Below are 27,854 nucleotides of genomic sequence, written 5' to 3'. Positions count from 1 at the left end.
TTCTACCTAATGCTAAACATAAAAACATTAGTTTTCAGAGAAGCTTTGGTGTCACAGAAAAATGGCACAGGAGCAGGTGAGCTGGCTCAGCAGGTAAGATAACCTGAGTTTAATCCTCTGAACCCTCACTGTGGAAGGGGAGAACCGACTTCCACCTGACGGGTGCAGGCAGGAACAACTGGAGAAGACAAGGAGATTTTCTGTAAGACCCCTGCGCTTACATATACATTCTCCTCAACTACGACCCACCAAAGTGGTCCATTTGTTCCAGTTGATGAGTGTTTTGTTTTGAATATAAAATGTTCCCCACAAGTTCCACGTGCTGGGGCTTAGCTCCAGCTGTTCAACCCATTTTAGGAGGTTCTGGAAATGTTAGGAAGTAAGTCCTAACTAGACAAATAGGTTACTCGGTATGGGTCCTTAGGTGCTCTCTTGCCTACAGTTTAAATCAGGACTCACTTTCAATATTGTATATATGTTTTCTAAAATGCATGGTTACATGCATATGCCATTGTATCATACAGAACACATTCCTTGCCCTGACAACTTTTGTATTTTGCCAAAATTACAAAATCTCTTAAGCCCTTTATTTCATCAGGGCTTTGTAGTTTTCCTCATTTAGATCTTACATATATTTTATTAGATTTGTTCCAAAGTATTTTGTTCTGACAGAAGTGAGAGAAAATGGAATTGTTCTGCATTTCAAACTCACTTTTCGCTGCGTGTGTCTAGGAGAGCCACTGGCTTTTACATAGCTATGTGTCTGGCAGCCTTAAGACAGCCATTTACTCCTTCCCAAGGTTCTGTCTCTGTGTTTGAGCCTTTCATGTTTTTGAACACAACTGTGCCATCTGTGAGCAAAAAGTTTTTACCCTCTCCTTTGTAATATGAATACCTTTTAATTTTTTTCTTGTCTTTTTTTATGAGCTAGCACTTCTAGTATGATGCTGAAAAGCAATGAGAGGGGACATACTAGTTTGTTCCTGGTTTGGCGGAAAGCTTGTAGAGTTACGAACACTCATTCTCCATCAAGCTGAGAAAGTTCTCCTTTATTGCTAGTTTGGGTTATCAACACTCATTCTCCATCAAGCTGAGAAAGTTCTCCTTTATTGCTATTTTATGGTTGGATTTTTGTGAACCATAAGAAGTAAGTGTTGAATTTTGTTTGCAAATGGTGATATATGTTTTTATTACTTAGCCTATTTATGTAATGGATCACATCAGTTGTTTTGTGAATCAGTAGGTTAACTTTGTATGTTGAACCAGTCTTGTATATTTCTGTGTCCTACATCATTGTGATGCATCCTTCTTTTAATACACTATAGGATACAGTTTATCTATATTTTATTGAGGATTTTTATATCTGTGTTCAGGAGATGTATTTGTCTGTGGCTTTCTTTTCGTATGATGTCTGTCTGGTTTGGGCGTTAGAATATGCCAGTTTTCTGGGGTAAGGCAAGAATTGTTCTCTTTGCTTTTGTCTTTTAAAAGAGGTTGTAGAAATATGATAAATTTTATACCTTGAATGTTTGATAGTATTCACTGTCTGGGCCTGAGGTTTTATGTTTTGCAATGCTATTAATTATTGATTTAATTTCTTTCATAGAAAGACTTATTCAGTTTCTTTTTCTTTTTGTATGAGTTATGAAAGATTGTGTTTTTCCAGTAATTAGTCATTATGTCTAGATTATTAATCTGTGGACATAGCCAGGCATGGTGGCACACACCTTTGGTTCCAGCACTTGAACAAAACATTTGTGGATATAGAGTTGTTCATATATTCCTCCATAACTTTTTCCATAGGACTCTAGTAATGTCACCTCTTTCATTTCTTCATTAAGAATTTGTACCTTCTCTGTTTTCTCTCTTGCATTTCTCTTTCCTTTTTTCTTCTCCTTCTTTTTCCTTCCTTTTCCTTTCTTTATTTTTTTGTTAACCAGACTAGGAGTGTGTGAGCTCTTCACTTCACTGATTTCTCCATGTTTATTTTCTGTTTGGGGTTTCATTGACTTAGCCTCTTATTTTTATTGTATCTTTTAGTCTACTTACTCTATATTTAACTTGGCATTTTCTAGTTTTCCAGGGTAGAAACTTAGATAGTTATCATGGTCATTTTAGGCTAAAATGACAAAATACCATCAACTAAGTGACTTAAACAATGTACAGTGATTTTTCAGTTTTGGATACGAGGAACTTCAAGGTCAGGTGGGCTCTCCTGAGGATTCTTTTCCTGGCTTGCACTTGGTTTCCTCCTTCCCATAGCTTCACATGGTGGCGAAAGCTTTGGAGTCTCTCTCTTTTTTTTAATATATATATATTATATATTATCTTAAATATATAAATATATAAAATATTTTTCTTAAAAATATAGTTGATATTTATCTTATGTTCATTGGGTGTTTTGCCTACATGTATGTCTGTGTGAGGTTGTCAGAAGCCCTGGAACTGGAGTTTCAGACAGGTGTTGAACTGCCATATGGGTGCTGGAAATTAAACCTGGATCCTCTGGCAGAATAGACAGGGGGGGCTGGAGACATGGCTCAGAGGTTAAGAGCACTGGCTGCTCTTCCAAAGGTCCTAAGTTCAATTCCCAGCAACCACATGGTGGCTCACAACCATCTATACTGAGATGTGGTGCCCTCTTCTGGCCTGCCGGCAGAACACTGCATACACAAATAAGTAAACCTAAAAAAAAAAAAAAAAAAAAAAGAGAAGAGAAAAGAAAAAAGAATAGATAATGCTCTTATCTGCTGAACCATATCATTGAGGATGTTCTACCTTCATGACCTCATTTGAAGTCTGTGAACTTCTGGTCCTCCTGCATCAACCTCCCAAGGGGTGGAATTACAGGTATGTGCTACTATACTTGGTTGATGTGGTACTAGGAATTGAACCCAGGGCCTTGTGCACACTACCGTATCTCTAGAGCTTGTCCCCTGCAAATTCCCCTTTTTTCCCTTGTAAAAATTACACTTAAAATTTTTTTACCTTTCCCTAAAATATATATTTTCAGTGGTTGCCCAAGAGTTTACAATACATATTTACAGCTAATCCAAATTCATATTTACTATATCTCTTCTATGTTTTATTTTTCTTCATTTTAAATATTTACATTTCATTACTTTTTAAATTTTTTTCATATTGTAATATTTCATAACAACAAAATATCCCTAATTTCTTCCTCCTATCCTTTGATTCATACGTTTATACAATCAAGCATACTTAATACATTATTGCTATTATCTTGAGCAAATTGTTCTCTGTTAATCAGCTAAGACTTTAAAAATTGAAGTTTCAGTTACCTTCACCTTAATTACTCTAATTACACACAGAGAACATCCATCTATGATGTTCTTCCTTTCTTCAGGTAGGTCTGTCTGTGATCTCTGCCCCTTGCCTTGTCTCTGAAGGTTTTTTTAACATTTCATTCAAGGCAGGCAACAGATTTCCTCAGTTTTTGTTTGTCTGATAAATAAGTCTTTATTTCTTACTTGCTCTTCTTTTTTTAAATGGAATCTTGACTGTTGCCCAGGCTTGTCTTGAACTTCTGGGTCCAAGTTATATTTCACCTGCCTCAGCCAGGTGTAGCTGGCTCCAGGCATCTGTCCCAATGTCCACTTTGTTCACTTTTGAAGGCTCCTTTCTCAGAATTCTAGACTTCCCCTCTCAACATGCTAAGCATTTCACTCCACTCTTTTCTCATTTGCATGGTTTCATGCCTTTCCTCCTGAATAGGTTTGGCTTTTTATCTTCTGACATTTAAAATTTTTTTTTCTGAAGTTTAAATAGGTATAGTTTTGTTACTGCTGATGTTAATTTATTCATTACCATTCACTTTTCTTTCTCTCTCAGATGGGATGTCCTAGTGAAAGGAACTCTGGGAAAGAGACCATTCATACATGCAGACATGCCTACAGTGGGAGCGAATATTCAGTAGCATACCAGATAATTCAGCCTGATGTCTGAGCTGCTGTCTCACAGTGCTTCTCAGTCTCCACCCACACATCCTTATCAGGAGACCACCTGTGGCTGTAGCTCAGTATTTCCCTTCCCCATGTTATTAGATGCTGGCAAAGCTTCATCAGGCGAGACTCTGAGGAAATAGTTCCCTAGGGTGCAATCCTTAAACACAGTGTCTGGCCTTGGTTTTTTACAATGGCTGTTCTTCCCTACAAGTGTCAGGGTTTGGTTTTTTACTCTAGAGCAGTGGTTCTCAACCTTCCTGACGCTGAGACCCATTAATACACTGCCTCACATTGTGGTGACCCCACAAGATTATTTTTTCATTGCTACTTCTTGGCTGTTTTTGTTTTTGTTTTTTTCTTTTCCAGAGCTGAGGACTGAACCCAGGGCCTTGTGCTTGCTAGGCAAGCGCTCTCCCACTGAGCTAAATCCCCAACCCCTCATTGCTACTTGAGAACTGTAGTGTTCCTGCTGTTATGAATTGTAATGTCAATATCTGTGTTTTTAATCTTTTAACTGCAGGTACTATCTACCAAACTGAGGAAGTAACCACTCAAATTAGAAGATGGCCATGAGGACTGAAAAACATGTGGGTCAGCACAGTGCCTTAAGGACACTAGCAGTTTTATTCAGCAAGGCAATCTATGTCAAGACTTAGGTAGTTAGCTTTTGATGGCTGATTTTTAGGATTATTCTTTACGTTGGTCCCACTTACTTCTACTGATCATTTTGATCATGTCTATCACTTGCTCAGAGTCTTTCTTGAGTCTCTCTTACCTACTGAAGTAAACTCGGAGCCCTTTCCCAGGCATCCGAAGCTGTACCCAATTGTTCCCCTTTCTCTTGAATTTTACTACCCACTGTATCCCGGACATACCCTTGTTGCTTTATTCCTCTGTAATGCATTCAGTCTCTTCCCTTTCACCGGCCTCTTGCTGGAATGCTCTTTCTCCTTCCATGTTGCTTAGTAAATATTTGCTGAGTAACTAGATTGTGTTCTTTGGAAAGGTTTTCAGAGAAGCCAGTTGTATCCAACCATATGCTCCTCCTGTGAAGGAGAAACACAGGGAAAGTTATGTTTATTTCTGGCCAGACTCTCTGTAGGGGAGTCATGTATACAAATGGACAATTTTCAAAGAAGTCCTTCCTGTTCTACCGCCCTCTTCCTGAACAGCACTGCTGTAAGTGACGGCGCTAGACCGGCTGTGTCAAGTGACCTCTCAATCCGGGGTACACCGGCGGTGATCAGAGCCTTTTAAAGATCCTCTGGCTGGAGTAGAGGACAGCTGCAGCATCAGCAAACATTGCACAGGAATTCAGAATATGCTTCTAAATTTTGCTGTAGTAGGAAAAAAAAATCTCTGACTAAGAAAGCCTGTGTCCTAGGAGAAAGGATGAAAGGGGTTGAAGCAGGATGAAGCTCTGGCCAGTGGGGCCTGGGGGGCATCGATGCTTCTTATGTGTTTTGAGAATGTATGGTATGAGAAAGTAAATATCTGATAGGGGCTGGGAAAAGGCAAACAGCAGAATTCTTTATTTGTGTGTTACATGAGCCTAACAAAGTCCCCTAAAAGACAGCTTTCCCAAAGACAAGGACACTGTCTACTTTTGGACTCTTTCCTGAGCAGATATGAACACATGTCTACTCACTGTGGATAGGACACCAATGACAGAGAAAGGAACGGTTCTACCCTAGTCTAGCTTGGCAAACCAGGAGCTTATTGGGTTATTTAAAAAAGCATAGGTGCTGGTTTAGTTACAGGAATGTGGGTGACCACAAAACAGCCCGTCAGCAAAGACTCTTACCCCAGGGTGGATGGTGCATTCCCCATGAATGTATAGATGGGCTTCTCTCCTTCTGTGAATGTTTCATCCTGTATGTCCCCTAAGCACCGTCTGAAAGCTTGTAAATATGGGGCAGAAGTACATACAACAAGGAGGGGTAGTATAGGAGGAAATGGCTGGAACCTCAGGTGACCTTCTTGTGACCCTCAATCTCTTCTTCTAGGAGGAAATGTCAACAGACTTCACCTGTTTGATTCCATCGAGGGTCTCTCTCAAGTAGTCACAGCGATTCTGATTAATAGCAACTGTGATGGTCAGAGGGTAGTGTTCCACCACTGCCGCAGAATGAGGTGGGTTCAGGTAAAGACGTTTTTACTGGGTTTGCATGCAGGGAAGGGTATCTGGTTCAGAACAAGCTCTCTTGTTGAAAATGCTAAGGCATGTTTACACAGTAGAGGCGATAAGCATAGGAGATGACAAACAGGCTTACACAGTTGTGTAATTTATCAGCATCTTAGCTTATCTTAACTTACACAATCTAGGTTGTCAAAAAGGCTTTAATCCAATTTAATTCCCACAATATGCTCGACTTCTTATTTGCTCAGAGAAAGATGTATTAAGCCTGGAGCATGCACTGAAATCAGATGGATTGGACTTTGAAATCGACTCCACCACTGGCCAGCTCTGTGACCTTGGAACTCAGCGACACTTGTTTTCATAAGTGGAGTGGTAGTACTGATGTGCCATACATGTGTAATGAAAGATGTGTGTGGAGTGCCTGTCAGAGGGAATGTTTCCATACCACTCCATTTTCTGTCCAAATTATCTCCTTGAGAGCCATTCAACTACAAATATAATAGTGCTTCAGCCTCACTCACTGCCTTTCATTTTTTTAAGATTTATTTATCTTTTAATTGGATTATTTGGTTTGTTGGTGTCTTAATTTCTTGAGTTCTTTATATATTACCCTCTAGCGAATGTAGGGTTGGTGAAGATCTTTTCCCAGCCTGTAGGCAGTCGTTTTGTTTTGATGATGGTGTCCTTTGTTTTACAGAAGCTTTTCAGTTTCACGAGGTCCCATTTATTAATTGTAGACCTTAGAGCCTGAGCTGTTGGAGTTCTGTTCAGGAAATTGCCTCCTGTGCCAATGGGTTTGAGGCTCTTCCCCACTTTTTTTTTTTTTCCCAACAGATTTAGTGTGTCTGGTTTTATGTTGAGATCTTTGATCCACTTGGACTTTAATTTTGTGCAGGGTGGTAGATATGGGGTATTTGCATTTTTGTACATGTGGACTTCCAGTTAGACCAGCACCTTTTCTTCAACATGGTATGGTTTTGGCATCTTTGTAAAAAACCAGGTGTCTGTCGGTGTGTGGGCTTATTTCTGGGTCTTCTATTTGATTCCATTGATCTACTGGTCTGTTTCTATGCTAGTACCATGCAGTTTTTAATTACTGTTGCTCAGGATGAGAGCCTACTATAGACAGTCCTCTGAAAAGCTCCACCCTACAGGAGATCGAAGCAGATACTGAGATTCACAGCCAAACTTTGGGCAGAGCGCAGGGAATCTTACAGAAAAAAAGGGGTTTGGGAATAGAGGGACATGGAGGGGACAGGAGCCCCACAAGGAGATCAACAAAGCTAAAGGATCTGAGCTCAAAGGATCCTGCAGAGATTGATGCACCAACCGAGGACCATGCATGGATAGGACCTAGACCCCTTGCTCAGATATGGCCTATTGGCACCTCAGTCTCCATGTGGATCTCTGAGTGAGAGGAGCAGGGGCTGCTTCTATCATGAACTTGATTGCCTGCTCTTTGATCACTTGTCCCTGGTGATGCAGCCTTGCCAGGCCATGGAGGAAGAGGATCCAGGCAGTCCTGAAGAGGCTTGATAAGCTATGGGCAGATGGTAATGGTGGTGAACTCTCCCTTTCAGTGGACTAGGGGAAGGGGATAGAGGAGAAGAGAGAGGACTGGGAGAGGTTGAGGCAGGGGACTTAATGGGGATATATAATGAGAAAATTGTGAAAAGAAATTAAAAATAAATTTAAAATGTGCGCTACCAAAAAAAAAAAAAGATTTATTTATTCTGTATGCAGTGTTCGGCCTGCATGTATGTCTGCATGTCAGAAGAGAGCACCGAGTATCATGGATGGTTGTGTGCCACCATGTGGTTGCTGGGAATTGAATTCAGGATGTTTGGAAGAACAGCCAGTGCTCTTAACCTCTGAGCCATCTCTCCAGTCCCAACTAAATGATTATTATTTTTTAGTACTTTATTTATTTCTTAATTTTATGTACATTGTTTTTTGGGTTTGTTTGTTTGTTTTGTTTGCCTGCATTTATAAGGGAGTCAGATCCCCTGCAACTAGAGTTACAGACTGTTGTAAACGGTCACATGAGTGCTGGGAACTGAACCTGGGTCCTGTGGAAGACAGTGCTCTTATCCGCTGAGCCACCTCTCCAGATCCACTCACTACCTCGTAGTAGTAGTAACTGTGAATAATCATAGTGTAGAGCACAGCTGTAACCTCATCCCATGTCCTGTAGTGGGACCTTCCAATTGCTAAAACCCACCTATGTGTTTCTGCTTGTAGTCCAAGAAACTGATGCTCGAAAAAGAGAAGGAACTTACCCAAAGCAAGGGCAGATTTAGAATCACAACTCAAGTAATTGATTTCCAAAGAGCACACTCTTTCCACTTACCTACATTTTCTCCCCAAAGAGATATCTCTCTTTTCTGAACATGATGATAAAACACACTAGTTGCTTCCTATGATGTTCAGGCTCTTTCACTTAGTCTGCCACAATAAATGCACTTCATTCATTCATTCATTCATTTGTTCACTTGCTCAACAATTTTTTTTAAATAATTTACTAATTTTATTTTATGTGCATTGGTGTGAGTGTATCAAATCCCTTAGAACTGGGGTTACAGACTGTTGTGAACTACCATGTAGGTGATGAGAATTTATTCTGAGTCCTTTGAAAGAGCAGACAGTGCTCTTAACCACTGAGCCATCTCTCCAGTCCCACAGTCTTTTTTTTTTTTTCTTTTTTTCTAATGAGATAGGCTTTCCCTGTGAATCACTGGCCGTCCTGGAACTTGCTGTGCACACCAGGCTAGCCTCGAACTCAGAAATCCACCTGCCTCTGCCTCCTGAATGCTATGAAAGACCTATAACAGGATGCTCCTGAAAGACCTATAACACCACTGCCTAGCACTCAACAAATGTTTGCTGAGTCTGTATTCGGTGCCAGGGATCTTAAAATGATTAAAACAGCCTGTGTCTTCAAAGAGCTCCCTCTCTTGTAGACAAGATGGACACATACATAGGGAAGTGGGGGAATCGGACAAGAGGACCCCAGAGTTCAGAATGGTGGGGTGAAGGGAGCTATGGCAGTATCAAGTAAGGTTTTCAAAGGAGGCAGTCGGATTTGATTCATTATGTTGCTCTTTATATCAGTCATCTAGAAATGTGTTTTAAGTTTAAACAACTTTTTTTTTTAAATTTTAGGTTTTATTCAAAGCCATAGGCCTAAACTGAGATAGTCTCTTCCAGTTTGTGCCCTCATGGAATTTACATTCCAAACAGGAAAGAAGGACCATAATTAGCCAGATGCCATTAAAACTGTATGGGGATTATTGCGGAAGAATGTAAGAGCTACTTTGGTGGTTAAGATGGTTGAGAGGATGGACCACCGTTAAGGAAGTGGTTAATTCTATAGGGCAAAGGTTGTTTTGGAAGTCCAGTTTATTTTAAACATGCTTTTTCTATTCATTCCTGTCTTGCTGGACATTTTTCCCCCTCTTTAAATACCTCTGAGGATGTCCCACAGACCATGCCAAGTAAAAATTGCACATCTAAAGCTACATTGTATTTTACAACATTTTCCAGGGAGAGAAGCTATAATTTAAACCGTAATACATCAAGATAGGATGATGTCTCCGTAATTAACAACGTCTTGGTAAAACTAAAGAGATGGGTGTATCACTAATCGCATTCAAACTGTGGATTACGTGACTGTTATTGCCCTTTGTGAAATGGACAATAGCTCAACATCAAGTCTAGCTCTCCAATTGTATGACTCCCTTCTAGAAATCATTTCTCAGACCCAGTAGGTAACAATAGGTTTAGTAAGAGCTGAAAAATGTTGACGACAACAAATGAGTGTTGTACATACTAACTATGCTTTACTGCATCTGTATGTTTATCATCATTCTGTACTGCACTGGGATGAAGCCTGAGCAAGGACAACAACTGCACTGATGATTGCCCCTGAATGGGAGCTCCAGCTTTTCTACCAGATCAGGGGAGTGCAGCTCATACCGGCAACACAGCTGTTGTCCTGCGAAACGCATGTTGACAAGAAGCCGCAATGAAATCCTCTCCTCCCCACTCCTATGGTAGGAAGGACTGATCATCCTCTGCCCATCTCAGACCTTAGGTAGAATCCTCATCTGGGTCCAACAGTCAAATGAATACAAGACAGATTCTCCGGAGGGATGCACTAGTGTTTTATCAATGGGATTATCATAGGAACTAAAGATCCAAAGAGATGGACAAAGCAGAATAAGGGACCTGGGTTAGAGGCCATGAACTCTAGGCTGGTCACTAAGAGAACTGTATTGGGGAGGTACAAAGGTAACGGAGAGAAAAGTCACTTTACTGGGTTTATTAGTTCTCTTGCTCCAACATTCCCAGTCTGGTAATAAACACTGCTTGTTTGTTTGTTTGTTTGTTTGTTTGTTTTGGGAACACCAAAGGACTCTTTATAGCCTGGTAAAAGTATGAAAAGAAGGGTTAGCACTCGCTGTAGTGACAGTTTGTCCGTGGCATCAGCCTTAAGTACCCAGCAAGCCAGGGCAGCACATTGTGGAGTCTATTGTTCTCAACTCCTTCACCACATTCCCTCACCTTTGACATTCACTTAACTGAGCCATTTGTGGCTTGTGACACTGCGGTCCACTTGATGAGGTGACAACTTGTGATTTTCCTCCTTTCTTGGCTTTACTTTTATTTTCCCTTCACTTTTGTTATCTTGGGATTGCACTCACTCAATAAACCATTAGCATCTAAGCTTTGTTTCCTAGAGAGGCTGAGCCAAGATCATAAAGAACTATTATAAAACCACATGGAAAGACCAATAACTATAAAAAATTGAAAATAGATGAGTAGTTTATGAAAAAACCCTAAACAGGAATGTGACTGACTCTCAGAACTGTAGAAAGATGTTCAATGACACTCATAAGAACTACAGAGCGATATTAGAGTGCTGTGTGCTTTTGAAGCACTTTTATCACATACCATGTCAGCAGACACTCGTCGCTGGTGGATCTGCAGTGACATAGCTTCAATGGAGAGTGATTGAACATATCTTCAGAACACGCACACACTCTTTAGCCCAGCAGTTCTGTGTTTGTTGTTTATAAGAAGGATGGAAATATTCTAGCACACATCAGAGACATTAAATATTCTAGCACACATGAGACAGTGGCTCAGTAAATTAGGCACATCCATAAATGGACCATTATGCTGTTTTTAAAGGTGATTTAAAAATGTACTGATAGGTAAACATCTAAAATTTACAATAAGCAAAAATGTCTCTAGAAATATATGCAGGAATTTAGTAACAGTGACTGACTCTAGGCTGAGTAGACTTCTATCTTCTGTACCTGCACAACCGTGTGCTATGAAGTTGGATTACCTGCTTTTCAACATCATTGAGGAGTAATTTGCATACAGTTAAACCACAGCCCTTTAAAGTACACAATACAATGACTTTTAAAAATTTTGTGTTCCTGCAAAACCACCACCACCATTAAAACAGGATGTATATGTGATTTCAAGACTTATTTGTGTTTTACATGTATTTAGCTCTGTCCTATTCTATGAATGTACCAGCCCAGCCCAGCCCATATTCCAAATGTTGAGGAATATTTGGGTTGTTTACAGATGTAGACTATGTAAATATGTGGAACATTTGTTTAGAAGTTTGAATGGAAATACATTTTAAATTACTTTTTTGGGAGGAGGGGACTAAATATTTAGAAGTGCAATTGCTAGACTGTATGGTAAGTAGATGTTAATTTTGCAAGACATGCCAGTTTCCCAGAATGATTGCAACATTTTCTACCCCCAGTATGAGAATTCCAACTGTTCCACATCCTCATTGATTCTTGGTTCTGTTGGGTTTTAAAGTGTTATAATGAATATGTGGTAATGTATTCACTACTTTGAAAGATACATTTAAAAGTAAAAACAGATAAATGAATGATTACTACAATCTCTCCCCTCAAGTCTGGAAATAATACTATAACAAAGTTGGGTGTTGGACTTTTGAGTAGGGAGGTGTGTTACTTTCCATTACTGTAACAGAATACCTGAGGTAATCAAATGGAAAAGAACTTTATTTTGCTCCTCAGTTTTAGGAGTTTCCATCCATGTTTTTTGTTTTGGGGTCAAAGCAACCTTATGGGAACCTTATGGTAGGAGGATGTGGTGCAGGCTGCTCACCTCAGAGTGTAGGGAGAATAAGAAATAGAGGAAGCAATCAGTCTCCTTCAGTCCTCCTCAAGGACCTTCCCCCAGTGACCTTAAAACTCCCACTAGGCCCTTCCTTTTAAAATTTCTCACTATCTTCCAGAAGCAGCATGAAGAGTCCCAAGTCTTTGCTACAATGGGTATAGAGTCTACATACGTCTTTGGGGAACATTCTAGGTTCAAGGTGTATCAGCAAGTATTTTAACTTTCTGTTGTTATGCATTAAATTACAATAAATTTAGCAGTGTGGAATACCACACATTCATTCTTTCACCTTATCTGTCAGTCAGAAGTCTAGGCGAGACTTTTTTGCTGGGTGGTCTGTTCAAGGTTCTAGAAGATGACAAGGGTTTCCTGGTATTGCATCCCTCTTCCTCCTCCTCCTCCTCCTCCTCCTCCTCCTCCTCCTCCTCCTCCTCCTCCTCCTCCTCCTTCTCCTCCTCCTCCTCCTGCTCCTCTTCTCGTTATGTCCTCCTCCTCTTCCTCCTTCTTAATACTTTTGAGTCAGGAGATCGTGTATTCCAGACTAGCTTTAAATTTTCAGTGTAGATTATTTGAACTAAATAAATATTCCATTGCATTTAAAATTGTGTGTTTATGTGTGTGGGGGTGTGGGATAGGTGGGTGTGTGCTTGTGAATGCAGATACCTGCAGAAGCCAGAAGAGGGCTTCAGGTCCCCTGGGGCTTGAGTTATAAGTGTCTGTGAACTACTTAACATGGCCGTTGGAAACCAAACTTGGGTCCTTCCCCATCAAACACTAGATAAGAAAATGTATTATAGGTTTGCCTATAGCCTAGTCTTATGGAGACATTTTCTCATTTAGGGTTCCCTTCTCTCAGGTGACTCTACCTTGTGCCAAGCTGACATCAAATTAGCCAACACATCCCTGAGTGACCTTGAACTTGTGACACTTCTTGCCTTCTGAGTGCTAGGCTGAAAGGTATGCATTACATCAACACACTTAGAAGTTCTGACTCAGTAAGTCTGAGGTGGGGCTCTGAGATCTCTTCATCAGCAGATAGTTGCTATTTCAGATGCATCTGAGGAGAAAGTCATGCAGCATAATTGCTTAAAGGCAAGGTTAATGAATGAAAGTAAAACAACTGGTAATAGAAAAGTAAAGTTTTAATGACAGTTCTCCCATTTACAAGATGTAAAACATTGACAAGACACTTAACCTCCCTGATCCCCAAAGTTTGCAGATGAATATGGTGTCCACTGCCTGGATTCATTAGTTCATATAAATGATGCCTTGGGCAAGAAATATGCCTGCAATTTAAATATTTGTCAAATTCCATCTAGTGTCTAGATTCTAGACTTGGAAAAAGAATTCCATAACATTGAAATATAAACACAAGTCTGATGTTTCTCCTCCCTGACAGAGACCAGGCAGAGAAAATAAAGTATCAAGAATAACACTGAGGAGGGGAATATAAAGAGCAATAAAGTGAGGGACCAGCGCATCACTTATATTAAACGCCAAGAAGATAAGATAAAATTTCCCCAGAGAACACAATAAACTTAAAGACTAAGTTAGAAAAGATATATAATTACCATCACCAACAAGAAAAATAATTAAAACCAGACTTTTCTTTTGAGAGAGAGAGAGAAAGAGAGAGATTTTACAGTTATGTACATGAATCATGAAAACATACATTGGGCAAAGAATGATGATCAATTCTCAAGTTTTAGGTGCCAACGGATATAATACTGAGGGCATGCAAAAACCTGGTAAACATTTGAAAAGAGAAAAAAAATAGGGCTACATTTGAATTCCTTGGCATTTTATTAACTAGCAAATATTCATTTTCAAAAGAGGGGAAATTAAATCACAAAGATAAGCATTTTTTAAACAAACAACTATTTTAGTCATTTTTACAGTCAGTAAAATCATTTCCCTTGCCTGGAGCTTCACAAGTTCAGGGAAGAAACACATACTTTATCTGAGGCACCGTGGCCACGCTTACTGAGAGCCATGGAGGTCCACTCCTCGAAAGCCTAGCAGATTCCTCAGGGTTGTACTTCTTGGCATGGTATTAGAAATGCTGGTAATAACTATTTGGGAAAGACATAAAATATATAAGAGTAAAAAGCAGTAATCCACTGGACATGATGATAGGCCTAACTGTTCCAAGAAAAGCATCCTCTAGACTGCTATAAATAATGAACGAGTACAGCAAAGACTTGAGCCAAAGGAAACCCGCACAGAACCATTGTGTTTCTGTCAGTGAAAAAATAGCTGCTTATTAATAAAAGCATAAAGGGAGAGATTCCATTCATAGCCACGAACCAAAAGTAAGTTACTTGAGAATTTTCCTTGAGCCTCAAGATTTACTCCAAGAAAATACTTAAACTGTAACAGGAAAAGTAAAGGGTGATGTAAACAGATGGAGAGATACACTAGATCATCATTGGAAAGACAAGACTCAGTGACTGTGGACATGTTTCAAAGTTACTAGATTGAATAGAAAGCAGTTTAAGAATTTACACAATGATTATAGAAGCTGAGTAACGAGTGCCAATCATAGAGAATAGGAAAAATAGAACTCTACCACAGAATTTAAAAATACATTAAAAGTGACAAACAAACCCACACTTACCAAAATACTCAGTTTCTAAAATGTGAGGAAAATCAGCTTAACATGTCTGCTTAGGATAGCCCTTTAAAATTATTTTTGAAGTTATAATATAATTACAATATTTTCTCCTTCCTTCTCCTTCCCCCAAATATATATACCATATACCCCTCCCCGTTCTTTAAATTCATTGTTTACTTTCTCACCAGTTGCTTGCATATGTTTATATGTGTATGCACATCTATTCCTAACTGTAACCTGTTTCTTCTGTATAATGTTAATTGCGTGTATGCTTTCAGGGCTGACCATTTCTTATCGGATAACCAGTTGGTGTGTTCTTCCCTGGGGAAGACTACCCCTCCCACTCCCAGCTTTCCTCAGTTGCCTATAGTTCTTTGGGCAGGATTGAAATTTCATGGACCTTTCCCCATCCACCTAGGCACATCCATTGGTGTCATCCTTATCCAGATCATAGTTGGGCGGACATGTTGGTGAGATTTTTACGGGTGTCGCTTCCAATATTAGTAGGAGACACAACCTCACAGAAAACTCGCAGATCCTCTGGCTCTTATAATCATTTTGCCCCCCTCTTCTGCAGTTTTCCATGAGCCTTTGATGTGGGATTGATTGGTAGATTAAGCCTTTTATGCTTAATAGAACCAACACCAAATTCTGCCCTTCCTACAGACAGCTCCATCCCAGTAAAACTACTGTTATGGGAAACTGCTATGGTTTGCCTCTCCCCACAGTAAGGTCTTCTGCATGTCATTGGTGCAGTGGTGTTGACTTGATGGACTGTGAAGTGATGGGACCCACATCATTGCATCTTTGGGAAGGGGTAAAGGTCATTCCTCTGTGATCACTTGGAAATTTGTAAAGAAGGCACTCATGTGAAAGCCTGAGTCTTTCTCAAAGTGGCTCTCTGGCTTCCTGTTTGCCAGTGTGATCATTTGGTCACACACATGTTCCTGCTCTTGCCATCCATCATGATATGGTACAGCTGAAAGGGCCCTCACCAGAACTGGGCTGATGGAGGTGACCATGCCTTTGAACCTCCAAACTGTGAACTAAATAAACTTCTTTATAAAGTCAAACTGCCTGAGGTACTTTCTTATACTGATACAAAAGCTGGCTATACAACTACCTTTCCAATAAATGACCTGGCCAAAATTTTATGGGGCCCTCCTGAATCTTTCTTCTTTGACTTTCTACCCTAAGAGCTATAGATCCAGAATCTACCCTTTCACAGCTCTGGCCTAACCTGTTAGAGCTCCTTGCCCACACCACAGTCAGGGTCCTCTAACAGATCCTTTTGCCAGTCATTTGCCAGTTTTTGCTTCGCCATAGCCAGAGTGACCCTGGTAAGCTCTTATGTCAGATACTATCTTTCTTTTGTGCTAAACCATCCAAAGACTTCCACCGCACTCTGGTAGACATTTCCCTTTTCTATTGGATGACCTCTCTTCATTTATGCTTTGCTCACTCGTGGTGACCTCCATCTCCCTGGTCTTGGAAATTCACACTCCTGGGCACTTGTTTTCTCTACTGGAGTCTTCTCTTTTGTTCCTCACTGCCTTCCCTCCTTCAGGTCTTGTGCAAATGTCACCTCAGCAGAGTCCTCCTGAGCTTCCACAGGAAAGTTCTGCTTCTTTGTTGTTCACTTACCCACCTATTACCTATTTTTAAACTTGCCTCTCTCTTGCCAGCATATTATTTTTATGAGGCCGTGTTTTTTTTTTAACGGCTTATCTTTAGTGTCAATCACCTTGAGGAGTCTGACATTTGTTGACTAGCAAGCAAATGAAATAGACCAAAACAGCTTCTATCACAGCTGTCCTACTTTCTAAACTCACAACTAAGCAGAAGCAACAGACATCTCAGAAAGATTCTACAGCTTGCTAATTGTTGCATGAAAAAAGTGCAGCAGAAAGGAAGTGTCGACCTCAGAGCAGTGGTTCTCAACTTCCCTGATGTTGTGACCCCCTAATACAATTCCTGATGTTGTAGCGACCCCCAACCATAAAATTATTTTGTCACTTCTTCATAACTGTAATTTTGCTGTTCATATGTAAATATTTGATATGCAAGATATCTGATATATAATCCTCCAAAGAGGTTGTGACGCTCAGGTTGGGAACTGCTGCCTTAGAGCAATGCAGCATGTCATGTTTAATAATACAGTTCAAAAGGTGCATTAGAGTAAAGCATTTGCAAGCACAGGTTTTAATAGTCCGGAAATTTCAAAACAGGAAAAATGTAACATGAACATCTTATAATTAAAGGATTCACAATATTTTAAGAGTGAACAGTATTAAAAATGAATGTGGTGTGTGTGTGTGTGTATATATGAAAATTTCAAAGAATGTGTAAAATATATTTTAAAAAACAACAAGTATATGTAGATTATTATGGAGTTTACAGGTGAAATAATAAAAGCTATAAAAATACAAGTTACATTAAATATATAATTGCTAGAAAGTTATTCTAACAAAGAAAAGATCTGATATGTTTCAGCACCCTGTGTCTGTTTTCTACTCCACAAGTTTCCAAAAGAGGCAAATAGTTTATTCTCAAATAAAAGGGAAAGCAAGGCCACCAACATCGAACTAAATGGAGAGAAACTTAAATCAGTCCCACTGAAATCAGGGACAAGGCAAGGCTGCCCACTCTCTCCATACCTCTTAATATAGTATTTGAAGTCCTTGCTAGAGCAATAAGACAATAAAAAAGATCAAGGGGATTCAGATTGGAAAGAAGAAGTCAAAAATATCACTATTTGCAGATGATATGATAGTATACATGAATGACCCCAATAATTCTACGAGGGAACTCCTATAGCTGATAAATACTTTCGGCCAAGTAGCTGGATACAAAATTAACCTTCCCTCCCCGCAAAAAAATAATGTAGCCCTCCTGTGTGCAAAAGACAAAAGGGCTGAGAAAGAAATTAGGGAGACAACACCTTTCACAATAGCCATAAAGGACATAAAGTACTTTGGTGTAACTCTAACCAAACAAGTCAAAGACTTGTATGAAAAAACTTTCAGTCTCTGAAGGAAGAAATAGAAGAAGATATCAGAAGATGGAAAGATCTCCCATGCTCATGGCTTGGCAAGATTAACATAGTAAAAATGGCCATCTTACCAAAAACAATCTACAGTTTCAATGCAATTCTCGTCAAATTACCAACACAATTCTTTACAGACCTTGAAAGAAAAATTCCCAACTTCATATGGAATAACAAGAAACCTAGAATTGCTAAAACAATACTCTACAATAAAAGATCTTCTGGAGGTATCTCCATCCCTGATCTCAAGCTGTACTATAGAGCAACAGTTATAAAAACTGCATGGTACTGGCATAGAAACAGAATGGTGGATCAATGGAATCTAATAGAAGACCCTGAAATAAATCCACACACTTATGGACACCTGATTTTTGACAAAGATGCTAAAACCATACAATGAAAAAAAGATAGCATCTTCAACAAATGGTACTGGTCTAACTGGATATCTACATGTAGAAAAATGCAAATAGATTCATACTTATCACCCTGCACAAAAACTAATATCCAAGTGGATCAAAGACTTCAATATGAAAACAGATACATTAAACCTGTTAGAAGAAAAAGTGGGGAAGAGCCTTGAACTCTTGGTCACAGGAGACAATTTCCTGAACAGAACACCAACAGCATAGGCTCTTAAGATCAGCAATCAATAAATGGGACCCCATGAAACTGAAAAGCTTCTGTAAAGCAAAGGACACTGTCAACAGAACAAAATGACAGCCTACAGACTGGGTCCCTGGTAAGATGCTCAATCTTCATTCAGAAAGGCAAATGAGATGGACATCAGAAGAGGGAGAAAACAGGGAACAGGACAAGAGCCTATCACAGAGGGCCTCTGAAAGACTCTTCCCAGCAGGGTACCAAAACATATGCTGAGACTCATAGCCAAACTTTTTGCAGAGTGCAGGGAATCTTAGGAAAGAAGAGGGAGATAGAAAGACCTGGAGGAAACAAGAGCTCCACAAGGAGAGCAATAGAACCAAAAATGTCTGGGCACAGGGGTCTTTTCTGAAACTGATACTCCAAACAAGGACCATACATGAAGATAACTTAGAACCCCTGCACAGAAGTAGCCCATGGCACCTAAGTGTCCAAGAGGATTCCCCAACAGTAGGAACAGGGACCATCTCTGACATGAACTCATGGGCTGGCTCTTTGATCACCTCCACCTGATGGGGGAGTAGCCTTACCAGTCCACAGAGGAAGACAAAGAAGCCAGTCCTGATGAGACCTGGTAGACTAGGGTCAGATGGAAGGGGAGGAGGACCTTCCCTATCATTGGGCCAGGGGAGGGGCATAGGAGAAGAAGAGGGAGGGAAGGTAGGGTTGGGAGGGAAAGGGAGGGGGCTACAGCTGGGATACAAAATGAATAAACTAATAAAAAAAAAGAAATGTATCTACATTCTACTGAGCTTTAGGAAACTTGCACTGCAACCATGTCAAAGCTGTCACCATTACAATTTATCAGCCTCCAAATAACTATGCAGAATAGTGTATATAATGAAGAATGTACCCAAGAGAATGTTCAAGATATGAACTGACAAGACTAATTGGAGCTCTGTCCTTCGTCTTGGCTCTCCTCATTTAGTGTATGTCATCTGAACAGGTAATAAAGTCCTCAGTACAAGTTGAAAAAAAAAAAAAGGGAAGGCCAATAGTTACATGAAAAAGCATACAGCTTGAAAGTAATTCATATCAAAACACTGCTGAGACAACAGAAATCCAGTTCAGCAGGTGAAGACTCCTGCGACCAACCTGACAACCTGAATTCTTTCTCTGGGACCCACATGGTGGAAGGAAAGCACGGTCTCCTGAAACTTGTCCTCCACCATCCACACATGCACCCCCACCCACATGTGCAAATAAATAAACAAATGCGAAAAAAAAAAAAAAGCAAAAGGTTGTGATTTTAGGACTATCAAGCCAGTAGAAAGCAAAATAAAAAATGATGTCCCTCATGCCAGCAGAGGTTGTTGAACCTTCTAAACAAACAAAAAGCATAAGAATGTTCTATCTTCTGGACTTTCCTAACTTTAGGGAACTTATCTACAGGGAAGTAAATAAGCCAAAAATGAAGGAAACAAAAGAATAATCCATCTATTTTATGCCATGCAGAACAGTGAAAAATTGGAAACGATGCAAATTTCAAGTAGTAGAGGGATGTTTAAGCAAAATTAATTTTAAAAACTTGTTGGATTATTCAGAATGACAGTGTGGGGACTTTCCAACCTGCGGGAATGTGAGCGTCAACATCGTAGAACTTCTATATGAAATGTTGAGCTGAAATGTCATCTTCCTGTCACAAAGCCAAAAGAGGCCAGTCACCCTTGGGATAACAATATCAACATTTGGAAGAAAACACTATCCAGAAATAATTTGCAAGATAAAAAAAATTTACCTTTCATTGGTTTATGATCATCCTCTAGACTGAAAGCTCTAAGAAAACCCTTGGTGAGGCTTGAATTTTGAAATCAGGGCTTAATTTAACCTCAAAGATGTAACTAACCTTGACTGATGGATTCCCTTGTCTTTCAGGAAGGAGGCGGCAAGGGAAATGCCTAAGCAGATAGGACTGAAACATCAGAGTCAGGGTCCAACCTCATCAGAAACTGGTGCTGACTGAGAAGGAAGCAAGAAACCACCATACAGGTGGACCTAGGGAGTGAATAGTCAGCAGGGGAAGGGCCCTGAGAGGAACAAGTAGGAAACAACAAGGCCCTGGAAATGTATTGACTCAGACTAACAGCCCAGTGCAGAGGGATTGTGCTGTGGCCTTAGAGCTTAGAGCACTCTGCAAAGCAGGTAGGATGGCCAAAGATCCTGCTGAGAACACGGTGAGTTGAAGAGCAGCTGTGAGTTACTTGTCCCACTCTCTTAGTTACTTTTTCTATTGCTGTGCTTAGTTTTCAATAACATGACCAAGGCAACTTACAGAAGAATTTACTGGGGCTTACAGTTTCAGTGACTGAGTCAATGACCATAGGCCAGGGAGCATGGCAACAGGTAGGCAGGAATGGTGCTAGGCTAGTAACTGAGAGATTACATCCTTATCTGCGAGTAGGAGGCAGAGAGAGCTAACTGGGAATGGTGATGGCTTTTTAAACATCAGAGCCCATCCCCAGTGGACTTCCTCAACAAGGGCATACCTCTTAACCCTTCCCAAGCAGTTCCACTAACTGGAAAACAAGCATTCAAGTCTATGGGTCTATGGGGGCCATCATCATTCAAATCACCATACCCACTCATACTCCACATGCATGGGAGGACAAGCGGTAGTGCCAATTTGGGTGCCTAAATGCCTGGGTTTGAATTCTAATTCTACCACTTATTAGCTATATAACCTCAAGCAAGTCAGTCTTGCTGTGACTCAATTTTCCTCCAGGAACAACTTGTGTTACCTATTTTATTGTGTTCTGGGAGGATCAGATGCCTGGAACACCCATTAACTGCAAATTGTTATATTGTTTCATAATTTGTCATTACTACACACCTCGCAGAGTGCCCAGGAATACATCTGGGATATTCAGAAAAGGTTGGATCAGTTCTTTCAGAGATTTATAGTTGAGCATTACTGAAACAGTAAAGGTTTTATCCAGACTTTAAACTTGGGAGAAGGGGAAAAGAGGGCCTTTAAGACATTCATACTGGAGATGTGGGAGTGTATCCTGAGCCTGCAAGTATCACATGGGCTGCCTGGCCAGTACCTCTTGCCGGAAGTCTGACAATAGGCCCTGGCAGGGACACTTCCTTTTGAATTGGCTCGAGTGAAACAGGACTGTTCTCAAGTAGAGTCGCGAGAGCACTGGTACTGGACCATGGGGCCTTATGGACCCCACTGTGTGGGAGGTAGACAGGCTCAGAAACAAATTCAAGAATTAGCAAGTGGCTAGTGCTTTCTGTCCCCTTCCCAGGCTTGCCTATTGGCTCAGGGTGGGTGGTGTCAAAATTAAACCCTCATGTGTTTGCACTTTTCCTGGGAACAACTAGAAGTTTGGCTGTCTGGGCGGTGAATGGGCTAGCAAATATAGAGAGCAAGTGAAGGGGCCTGAAGGGGAATGAGAAGTGTCTCCTGGGCATTTTTAGGAAGTCATGCTGTATAACGTTCTGTGGAACTTCCTCTTCCACATTCCCAAGAGGATTTCATTATAGACTGCCATTTATTTTAAGACTCCTTTCGGAAGTCAGGTTCAGATTCACTTGGAATCTTGGGCTACATAGAATGTCACAATCCTCAGTGCATTCACAGCAGTAGTCCATGGGTATCAGGTTGTTTATTCATATAATAGCTTTAGAATGTTTATTTTTATTTTGCAGATATCAGTGTTTTGATTGCATGTATGTATGCATACTCTTTGTGTGCCTAGTGCCTGAAGAAGAGGAAAGAGGAGCTTGTGTGTGTGTGTGTGTGTGTGTGTGTGTGTGTGTGTGACATGTGTAGAGGGGGCATGTGTGCCATGGCTCATGTGTAGAGGTCAGAAGATAATTTTGTGGCGTTGATTCTTTTCTTCCTTCTTTATATAAGTTCCTGGTGACCTAGGGTCATACCCTAGGTCAGCAGGCCTATATGGCAAGCACTTTTACCTGCTGAACATCTCATTTGCTTTTTGGTACTAATAATTTGGTAAATGCCCCTGTATTGAGGGGCCATGATAAGAGATAGGGATATGGACATAGTTAAGGTACAGCCCTGCCCTCATGTTGTCCACAGTGTATTGGAGAAGACAGGCAAATACATACAGAAAGGGAAATTCCATGTACAACAATCACTGTGGTAAACTGAATGCTATAAAAAAAAAATAGTATGAGTCCTAGTCCCTGTAACCTGGTATGCTATCATACCCTTTAGGCATTCAGTATTATCTCAAGGGACATTTTAAGACGGAGATTTGATCACAGAGAGAAAATGGTATAATTAAAGAAACAGCGATTGGAGTGGTGCACGCTGAAGTGGAGGAAGAGGCCCCACAACAGACAAAAATTCTGTAGGCTTCTAGAAATGAGAACAGATGAGGAAATAGATTCTTCCCCTAGCCTCCTTAGAATAACCATCCCTGAGGCACCCTGGATTTAACCCCCTGAGATTCCTGGCTCCCAGAACTACAGTAGTGTTAAGGCACGAATCCTGTGATACTTTGTTGCAGCAAGCCTCAGTGAAGTAAGGTCATAGAATGCTGCAGCAATCACACTGCAGGGAAATGTCACACAATGTAGGCAGGTGTCAGAAGGGAGTTCAGAGAAGTGATGCCACCAGCTCTTTCAATAAAGAAGGCTGTTCTCAGGAGGTAAACTGAGGCACTGTGCAAGTTCATGGATGTTTGTTCATTGAGCCAACCTGTTTGGGCATCTGTTCTAAATTAGGTCCTGCCATTAGGTTTACAGGATTTAAAGGCCACAAAGGCAGAGTTCATGTCTTCAAGGAGCTGACTGTTCAAAAGGGAGACTTGTCGTAAAACTCCTGGCTTAGTATCATACTGGACTAGATGAACTCTCTGGGTTCAAGTCCCTCTCTGTCAATCATATAAAGAGGTGGTTTACTGGATGTTATGAGAGCTGAATGATAAAATAAATGGGAAATTGTTTTATAACTGTAAAGCATTATAATAGTAAAAGGTATCGTAGAAATTATGTGTGAGAAAAATAAGACTTGCAGCTAAATAGCTTCAAGGCACATGAGAAAGAGATAAATGCCATAATATTCCTGGAGAGTAACAGAGGTGACAGATGAGACCATCTTCAGCCAGGGGCATCAGGAGTGCTTCCTGAAGTCATAGTTAAGCAGGCCATGGGGAGGCATGAGCAAACGGTGAGAAAGGACAAGAAAAAAAAATCACCACAGAAATGTGAGTGTGACTGAAGGGGAGGCTGGGAGGACCTACTGGAAGCAGCCTCCATTTTCATAGGTGACCTTGGTCCACCCTCCCCCCCCGAAACGAGATGCAACTTCTCCTGGTTGGAAGTGTCTGACATCTTCATTCTTGGCCCTCATATTTTCCTTGGCTTCCCAGTTTCAACCACGCCCCTCCCCGAAAGTGTCTCCTGGCTGCTATCATGAACCGGAGAAGAGCCCCAGCTGCATGGCTGCAGTCAGCCGTCTTTTTCAACACCAGGCTGGAATTAACAGCTGAACTTCCGCTTCCATCCTGTCCTTGTTCTCCCCTTTAAGGCATCCTGCTGTACTTAAAATTAGTTTTTTGTTGTTGTTATTTTAATGAGGAAATCGTTCATTGTCAGACCATGTGAAAGATGAAGAGAATAGCTGTTGGAGAGACAGGGTATCATTTTAAGCCCAAAAGTCAAATGCTGTTTAAACTATGTTCTATTTGACCTCTGCTAATATTGCCATATCGTGTTACATTATGTTGAGAAGTTGCTGGAGAATGTTTTTACTGGAACAGAAGGCTCTGTTCAGTTTGGTTCCTGGTTTAAAAAAAAAAAAAAAAAAAACATAAAGAGGGACATAATTGATCTGAAAGTTGTATTCTCCTTCTCCAAGGGCCTAGGAGGTTACTGAATGCCTTCTCTGTGCCATGTGTGTGGAGGGCTAGGCAGGCCCAGTGCACAGGGCAGAGCAGGCTCAGAGTTGTGGGAATCCGGTGAAGTTCTTTCACCTTGGTATTGGAACTTGGAAATTAAAGGTTATGATTTTGAAAGAAAATTGTAAAGCCTGCTTCTCTTCTCCTTTATGTATTTTTCCTGATCACTGGCTGAAGTCAGCCTCTTCTTCCTCTGCCTCTTCCTCCTCCTTCACTTCCTTTATTCTATATTTCCAAGAAGAGTCCAAATTTCAAATATCTTGCCTTCCATTCTCATTAAATTGTAGTAGAAATGTAAATATTTGAATAAATAAGCAATACCTTTGAAATAGTTTTGTATTCTCCAGGTAGTATAAACAGCGACTACTCACATAGCATCATTTACTGCTCATTTAAGCGTGGACAATCAAAGTGAGGTATGTCAAGGTTAAGTGACTTAAAGTCCTTTTGGTCAGATTTTGTGACCCAGGTTTTGATTCAGAAGATACAGTCCTCAAAACCAGCCGTTATCTCTCTCCCAGTCTTCAAATGTACATGTTTTCTTTTTGAAAACTTTGCCCACATCTGTTTCACACTAATAGATAGAAACAGTCATGGTCATATACCCATTGAATGCTCCTCTGTGCCTGTCTCCTACATAGAAGCCTAGTATGTGATCATGGATTAGCTAATTAGCTCAGAAAAGCATGGGCAGATATAAACAGAAAGATAGCTAGCTGTAGGAAACAGGGAAGGTTTGTAAAAGTGCTCATAATTATAACATTTAATAAACTATGTATACATTATAGTATTACCTATGTAAAAATGTGAACACACTTGAATACAGTAGGGAAATACGACGGTTGGCTTTGGTTACTTCTGAATGATGGAGTGTGTGTGTGTGTGTGTGTGTGTGGCTTTTCTGTTGAATTGTCTCCACTCCTGCAAGGTCCTTGTGACCAGCACTTTTCTGTGACCAAAATGACCACTCAGAGGAGTCAAATAACCAGTGACCAGCCAGAAACTGACTAGCAATTTGTTCTATGGTCACACTGCTTAGCATGCTGAAATATTACCTCAAGGTTACATTTTGTGGCCCTGTAGATGATTCAGAAAACTCCAAACTTCACTCACAGAATTCTTGAATATTTTTGTTGATTATGAAATGAATACAAACATATTATTGCTAGTTGGAAAATATGGAAAGAATAAAGAAAAAGAATCACCCACAATTATAAATCTTGGTAATTGTCTCTGCTAACACAATTCCTTTTTCTTGTAATTTTGTAGTTCCTTCTACTTTTTTTCTATGTGTATTTTTTTTTAACTGAGATGGGGGTCTCACTCTCTTATCATGCTTGACACGGAAATCACCAGATAGCCCAGGATGGCCTTTTGAATAAATGCCAATCCTTATATCTTAGTTTCCCAGGTGCTGAGATTACAGGTCTAGACCATCATGCCCAACTTTTATGTGTAAAATACACGGTACACGTATGTATTTTTTATTAGTGTGTGTGAAATCTGTGTGTATGTGGTATGCATGTGGAGGTCCCAGACAACTTCATGGTGTTGACTGTCCCCTTCCATTTTTACCTGGGTCCCTAGGGTCAAACTCATGTTACCAGCTGCAGTAAGCGCCTTTGACAACCGAGCCATCTCACTAGCCCCTTAAGCATTGTTGATTCCCACTGTTTCTTTAACATTGTAAGCACTTACTCCCTTGTGTCACACAATATTCTTCGAAAACTCCGGTTAGTAATGACTGCACAGGACTGGAGAGATAGCTCAGCCACTAAAGACTAGGCTCACAACCATAAATATAAGAAAAATGACGGCATAAAATTCCAATGTAATGAACCAGTCTTCTACAACAATTCTTGCAGCATCAGATACTAATCTGTTTCCCAGCTAGAAAGTTTTAAACATTGTGGGGGAAAAGTAGACACCCAGTCCTACATACCCCAGACCAGAGGACCAACAGCATCTATTAAATGTTCTTGTAAGAAAAATTAATACAAATCTGCTTGACTCTCTAAATCTAACTTCCAAGTAATATGATAGAAAATACAAGTAGCAGAAAAACATGTTAGTGACACCAGGGAGCTACAGACCCTTGGAGGCTCTACAAAACAAATAGATTATATTTTTGTTTTTCTTTGTTTAGCAAAAAAACTACCAGTGAATAAAACTTTAAACAAAACGGAGTTTAAGAGGCTCCAGTCAGATGTTACGTATGAATGATACTTGGGTTTACACTTAAACTCTAAAAACAGTGTTTTCCAGAAAGTGAAATACTTAGAAATTTGGTTATTACATTAATGCATTTTTAATCTCTTTAAAAGTGATAAGAGCATTGTGTGTGCACTTTTCAAAATGGATATTTTTAAGAAACAGATACCAAAAGGTTTCATTTGCATAGATGTTTTTAGGATCTGATTCAAAATGTAATTGGTGACATAAGGGCTCGTACATGGGAAAGTTTGTGTCATGACTGGAAATAAACTAAAGACAAGTAATGGGTGCCTAAAGGTTCATTTTGCTCACTTTACTTTGCTATAGGTGTGATGTTTTCCATAAGTGAAAGTTAGGATGAAACAACAGAAAGTCAGTATCTCTGGGGCCAGGTCCTGATCTTCTCTGTGGGGAAAGATCCCTGAATAGGACAAAACTCAGTCTCAGCTGTCACAGTTCCTAAAGTCCCTGAGCTGCTTAACCTCTGAACCTCAGTCTTCACTTCTTTTTCTTTTCTGGTGTGTGTGTGTGTGTGTGTGTGTGTGTGTGTGTAGCCAGACTTCTCTGTTATTCTTAATACAGGGTTTCTCACTGAAACTGGAATGTGATGCTTTGGCTAGACTATCTGGTCAGCAAGCCCCAAGTATCCTCTACCTCTGCCTTTCACCAGACAGCCACACCTGGCTTTTTACTTGGGTGCTGGAGAACTGAACACAGGTCCTCATGCTTGTTCAGTAAGCACTCCTACCCACTAAACCATCTCCCTGCTGCCCCGAAGTCCTCACACAGTTGCTGTGGGGAGGAAATATGATGCTGTCTGGGAAAGTACTGGGGAAACTGAGGGAAGTGGGTATTTTAAGGTATCCGTGGATAATGGAGTAAGGTAGGACAAGCATAAGCACCTCTTTTTCCCCTCATTGTTGAAGGTCCTCAGCTCTCCACCACCCTGAGACAGGGTTTCTCTGTATAGTCCTGGCTGTCTTGGAATTTGCTTTGTAAACCAGGGTCGCTTTGAACTTAGAGATCTGTCTGCCTTTGCCTCCCAAGTTCTGGGATTAAAGGTATGCACCACCACACCTGGTTTGCCCTCAGCTTTTATGGATTGCTGGAGAGTGACTCTGTCACTTGCTTAAGTTCCTTCATCATTTCTTTCATTTTATATTTATAA

At 40.4% G+C, this 27,854-nt stretch overlaps 1 long non-coding RNA gene across 4 annotated transcripts in view; it reads left to right on the top strand.

Annotated features, from left to right (window-relative positions):
* Nucleotides 1-27,854, top strand: part of LOC110545506 (uncharacterized) — a 79,933-nt gene that overhangs the window by 12,581 nt on the left and 39,498 nt on the right. For 2 of the 4 annotated variants that reach the window (XR_009594761.1, XR_009594759.1), the window contains exons 2-3: nucleotides 4,486-4,621; nucleotides 5,972-6,098. This is a non-coding gene — a long non-coding RNA (uncharacterized LOC110545506). Of the gene's footprint in view, nucleotides 1-4,485; nucleotides 4,622-5,971; nucleotides 6,109-6,353; nucleotides 6,622-27,854 lie in introns of those variants that run through there. The other 2 variants (XR_009594758.1, XR_009594760.1) reach the window with 2 other exon arrangements.

This window comes from Meriones unguiculatus, chromosome 10, assembly GCF_030254825.1.
Source record: "Meriones unguiculatus strain TT.TT164.6M chromosome 10, Bangor_MerUng_6.1, whole genome shotgun sequence".
Classification (NCBI taxonomy): Eukaryota; Metazoa; Chordata; class Mammalia; order Rodentia; family Muridae; genus Meriones; species Meriones unguiculatus.
This window is presented reverse-complemented; position numbering and strand designations above follow the sequence as displayed.